The sequence below is a fragment of the Dermacentor andersoni genome, chromosome 11, assembly GCF_023375885.2.
Source record: "Dermacentor andersoni chromosome 11, qqDerAnde1_hic_scaffold, whole genome shotgun sequence".
NCBI classification, from domain to species: Eukaryota; Metazoa; Arthropoda; class Arachnida; order Ixodida; family Ixodidae; genus Dermacentor; species Dermacentor andersoni.
The window spans coordinates 52,903,866-52,908,847 of record NC_092824.1 but is presented as its reverse complement, the minus strand read 5'-3'; the positions used below and the strand labels follow the sequence as shown (position 1 = coordinate 52,908,847).

The window sequence follows — 4,982 nt, the reverse complement described above, 5'->3', positions numbered from 1 at the left end:
CACCGGAAGATTACAAACGCAAGTGCAAGGGGACAGGGCGTGGCCGTGTCCCCTTGCGTGTCGTTTCATGGGATGAATCAAGCGCAAATGTGAATGGCCTGCACGGTGCAGCCACCTGGTGGCATAGAGCTCCACCAGACACAGTAGTAGTAACAAAATGTATTCTTCTGTGCTGCTGCTGTAAATTTTTCACAGGAGTGTAAATGTTTACACGTTGTTTTGTAAACGTTTATAATGTTTTACACTTGGTTAGAGCAATATTAGCTCTTTGGCTGGTTAAGCTCTGCGCCCACTGGTGGCTGGACCGTGGAGACCAATCAGGCAGCTGAAGTACGTTGACGGATCATCAGTTCCTTTAACAGCTTGAGTTTATGCTTCCACCGTTCTGTCGAAACGTTCCGCTAGTGTGTGCTTAATTGAATAAGAGACACGCTCGGCGCTGCAACAGAAGGGTCGCAACGAACGCTGCTTCGATGGCTCTCGGTTGGGGTCGACGGCCAAGCGGCTAGCGGAGAGGTTTCGCGCAGGCGGGGGAGGGGGGAGGGCTCCAAAACAAACGGAAGTGGACGATATGACGTCGCATCGTGACGCAGGACCAGTGCAGGCGGAGCTTAGCCGCCATTGCTAGGCGAACGAATTGAGGAGGAAAGAGCATGGCTAGGGAGGAGGGTACCTTGTAGTCGCTTGTAGCTTCATTAATACGTAACGCTGCACTTAAATTGTGGTGCGAATGTTCTACTTAAGCTGTACCCTACGCGTCTATATTTGTCTGCACCACTTCAGGGGCCCTTTAAATTACATTAGAGTGTCAAATTTAACCCGGAGTCTGCCACTACGGCGTGCCTCATACTCCAGTTGTGGTTTTGGCACGTAAAGCCCCACAAACCAATTCAAGTTTCATACTTCTTCCACAATGCGATGTGCCATGCGAGGCAATGCCTATGGTCAAACCTCTCAGAGGTTATGAAATATGGCGCCCAACAACGCCTCAAGCAAACCCCTCTCCCTGTGTATTCTGTGTACAACACAGACAAACAGCAGTGGTGCACGCAAGGTAACGTTTAATACCAACTCATCAGTCTCGTGTTGGACTAAACGTTGCCGAAATTAAGCTTTAGTCATCAACATCGGCGCTAATTATCTTCAATCAAAGCATCCAGCATGGAATCCTTCGCTTACATCTATTCCCACACTACGTGGGATATGCATAATTTTTTCGTTCTCTTCCTTTCTTTTCTTTGTTTTTTAACTATGTTGCGAGTAAAATTCAATCCGTCATCCGCAGTTGTCGAGCCTAGACTTTACGCTTACGTGCCTTAGTACTGTGACAGTACTTGTGATAGCCGTCTACCTGTGATAATAACCAAGACCCTGCGTAATCGCACAAGTTCCAGACGCTGAGTCCAGCACGAACTGGAATCTCTTCCCTGCTACCTTGAATGAATCATTATATGGTGGCGACTTGTGCATATGGGCATCTGACTCGAGTACTCACTGAAGCCGTTCATTAAGATCTACAAGCTGGCCTAACGCTAATTAATTAAAATTTTAGAAGCAGAGGCGTAATTATTTCACACGAGAAAACTGCTGCATCTCCTTTTACAAGGAAATGCCTCAATAAGTTGGTCATAGAGCGTTGTAGTCGCAGCTCCCGAGGCGGACACGAAAGACCTCTGGCATAAACGTTGGCAGCCAGCGGTTTTCGCGTTTCCTCAAATGAACGGTGAAATCGTGATGACCACCGGTGGCGCGTATTTACGCTGGTGTTTTCACAACAAGGGTTTAATGCTCCGGGTGCATATTGAGCGAAGCCGAAGCGAAAGGAAGCGTTTGATTCCTTTTTGTGCCGCCGAGATGCGGAAGTTACCAGCTGCCTGTGCAACGTCGACGTCCCTGCACTTGAGTTGCAGAACGCATTCGTCAGCAACGCCGTCAACATTTGCGCTTCTGGCTTGGAAATCCGGTGGTCAGGACAACATTCTCGGTCCAATGGACGGACGGGCGGCCATTTCGTTCTTGTAAGTGGCACACCTGTAAGACTGTCGCTTCCAGTAGCACACTCCTTGGAAGTCGGTTGCGGCTCGGCACTGAAAGTCTCCGCCAAAGCGATGTTGTCTGTTTTCGGCATTACGCAATCCAGTTAAATGTCTGGGGCGTGTGGGCTGAACATTAATGAACACGACTGAGACGTGTCCGTTTCTTGCGGCTCGTTGCAGCCTGTGGATAGCGTGATCAAGTGCTTAATTTCCGCTGGTTTCAAGTCATTGTTTCAATTTGTTAGTTAGAAGCCTTCAGCAGCGGTGGCACGCGATAGTGCGAAGTACACGAGCCGCAGATGCTGCCTCTTATCCTAGTCGTGCATAGCCTGTGATTTTTGGATGGTCATTGCATTGGCTTGTAAGAGGGGAAAGCTGACCCTCTCGCAAGTGACGTTATAGCGCACGTACGAAGTAACGGTCACATTGCGCCTCGGTATGGGAACCCACTGGGGTCATATTGCAGGCTGGCGCTTTCTATAGCGTGTTTTGCCTTGGCCTTTGCGACGACACCCGCAGATGCACCCGGACACTCCGAGTCACAGACGTTGTGGATTGTCGTTCTCGTTATTTCCTATGTAGCTTAGTACAGCCAACTATGCCCCGGATTAAGCAGTCTTTGATGACTTACAATAGTACGTTTTGCAATGCTTGATTTCAGTTCTCTGGGCACAGAACACGCAGAGGCATGCCGTTCATTTACTCACTCCTTTACTGAAGAGAGCTTAAGCAAGCATTGCTCAATTGCAAAGGTTTCTGGCGGGGCAATTTCTTCCCATCGTGTAGCGTTAGGCGAACTGCCATGAGTGCCAGAAGTGTAAGGTTAGTCACCCATTTCTTGGCTGAGTCGGAATAATTCGGTTGTACCCTTTCCCTACCAAGGCAGCACAGCAGCAGCAGTAGAAAAGTTCGAGGCAAAAAAAAGCTTCCTTTTAAAACAGCGCTGTCGCGTCCCACATTCCTTGCGGTTAATGCATGAAAACGGAATACGGCCCAGGTGTGTGACGAGCTGAATGGCACGCAGTCGTACATTGTCTGCATTGCCCTGCACCACCGTGTTGGTTCTAGCGATTCCAGTATGGCTCTCTTGTCACGTTTTTCACGTCGAGGACAAAGCTAACCGTGTTATAGGTCTCTTCAAGCCGACAACTAAGGCTGCCCGCATTGAATGGGATTCAAGCTCTGCAGCGCCATGCTAAGATAAAACAACACAGTTCTTTATTTCCTTTTTTTAACACACAGAAGACAACAAGAGCTATTGGTGCGTCGTATGACGCTGTTTGTGCAATTTAACCGCGACAGCACTGGCGAATACATATCTTTCGGGCAGCAGCATCGAGAAGTAAGCACGAGAGATTTCAGCGAAGCTAGTCAATGAGCACAATATAAAGTGCTTCTACGGATGAAATAAAGGATGTGTTTAGCTTTTCTGGGCGGGTATTATTTAAGCACAATTTTAACGTAATACAAGAAATACATATATCATGAGAAGCCAACAAACACTGACACCAAGGACAACATAGGGGATATTACTTGTGCTTAATAAATGGAATGAAGAAACGATAAATTAATGGAAATTAAAGTGGATGAAAAAACAACTTGCCGCAGGTGGGAACCGAACCCACAACCTTCGCATTTCGCGTGCGATGCTCTACCAATTGAGCTACAGCGGCGCTGTTTCCCCATCCACTTTCTTGAGTATTTATGTGTACTGGTAGAATCCTGGGAGTGTTAGCCAGCGCCACCACTCACAGACCTTGGCGGCGGACGTGGAACGTCCTTGTTGCCGCAGGCGTTACGAGAACGTGATCTTTTTGGGTGAAGGCAGCCGGTCAATAAACCCACATATGCTACCTGAAGGCATCAATGTTGCCGGATTCGAGACCCATTTCGCGAAATGCGAAGGTTGTGGGTTCGTTTCCCACCTGCGGCAAGTTGTTTTTTCATCCACTTTAATTTCCATTAATTTATCGTTTCTTCATTCCATTTATTAAGCACAAGTAATTTCCCCTATGTTGTCCTTGGTGTCAGTGTTTGTTGGCTTCTCATGATATGACTAATAAAAATCGGGCCCCTCGGTTAACCCCCTCTCTTCTCGTTTATTACATACGAGGGTCTCGAATCCGGCAACATTGATGCCTTCAGGTAGCATATGTGGGTTTATTGACCGGTTGCCTTCACCCAAAAAGATCACGTTCTCGTGACGCCTGCGGCAACAAGGACGTTCCACGTCCGCCGCCAAGGTCTGTGAGTGGTGGCGCTGGCTAACACTCCCAAAGTTCTACCAGTACACATAAATACTCAAGAAAGTGGATGGGGAAACAGCGCCGCGGTAGCTCAATTGGTAGAGCATCGCACGCGAAATGCGAAGGTTGTGGGTTCGGTTCCCACCTGCGGCAAGATGTTTTTTCATCCACTTTAATTTCCATTAATTTATCGTTTCTTCATTCCATTTATTAAGCACAAGTAATTTCCCCTATGTTGTCCTTGGTGTCAGTGTTTGTTGGCTTCTCATGATATGACTAATAAAAATCGGGCCCCTCGGTTAACCCCCTCTCTTCTCGTTTAAGAAATACATATAGGAATTCTACATTGCGTTCCTGAATTCTGGAAGAGGGCCCGATAATGAGAACATGTCTAATGCCCCTAAATTGTTTCGCCAACATAACATACTTTCAAGAAAATAAAAGCAATTTAAATTAGGCGGTTTTACGTGCCAAAAACACGATCTGATTAAGGGGCACGTCGTAGTGGTGGACTACGGAATTGTTTCGGCCACCTGGGGTTCTTTAACGCGCTCCTAAATCAAAGTACCGGGCTGTCTTTGCATGTTTCAAGAAAATCAAAGCTGATGAATATGATATGGCTTATTCCACTAGCTTTGCGTTCTTTATAAACACCAACGAAACGGCATTGCATCGGGTCATTCTATGTCACGATTTATTA

At 47.2% G+C, this 4,982-nt stretch overlaps 1 non-coding gene across 1 annotated transcript; it reads left to right on the top strand.

The window, feature by feature from the left end:
* The first annotated feature begins 4,362 nt into the window (after nucleotides 1-4,362).
* TRNAS-CGA (transfer RNA serine (anticodon CGA)) lies at nucleotides 4,363-4,435 on the top strand. The gene has a single exon. It is a non-coding gene; the product is annotated as a tRNA-Ser (tRNA).
* Nucleotides 4,436-4,982: the final 547 nt, after the last annotated feature.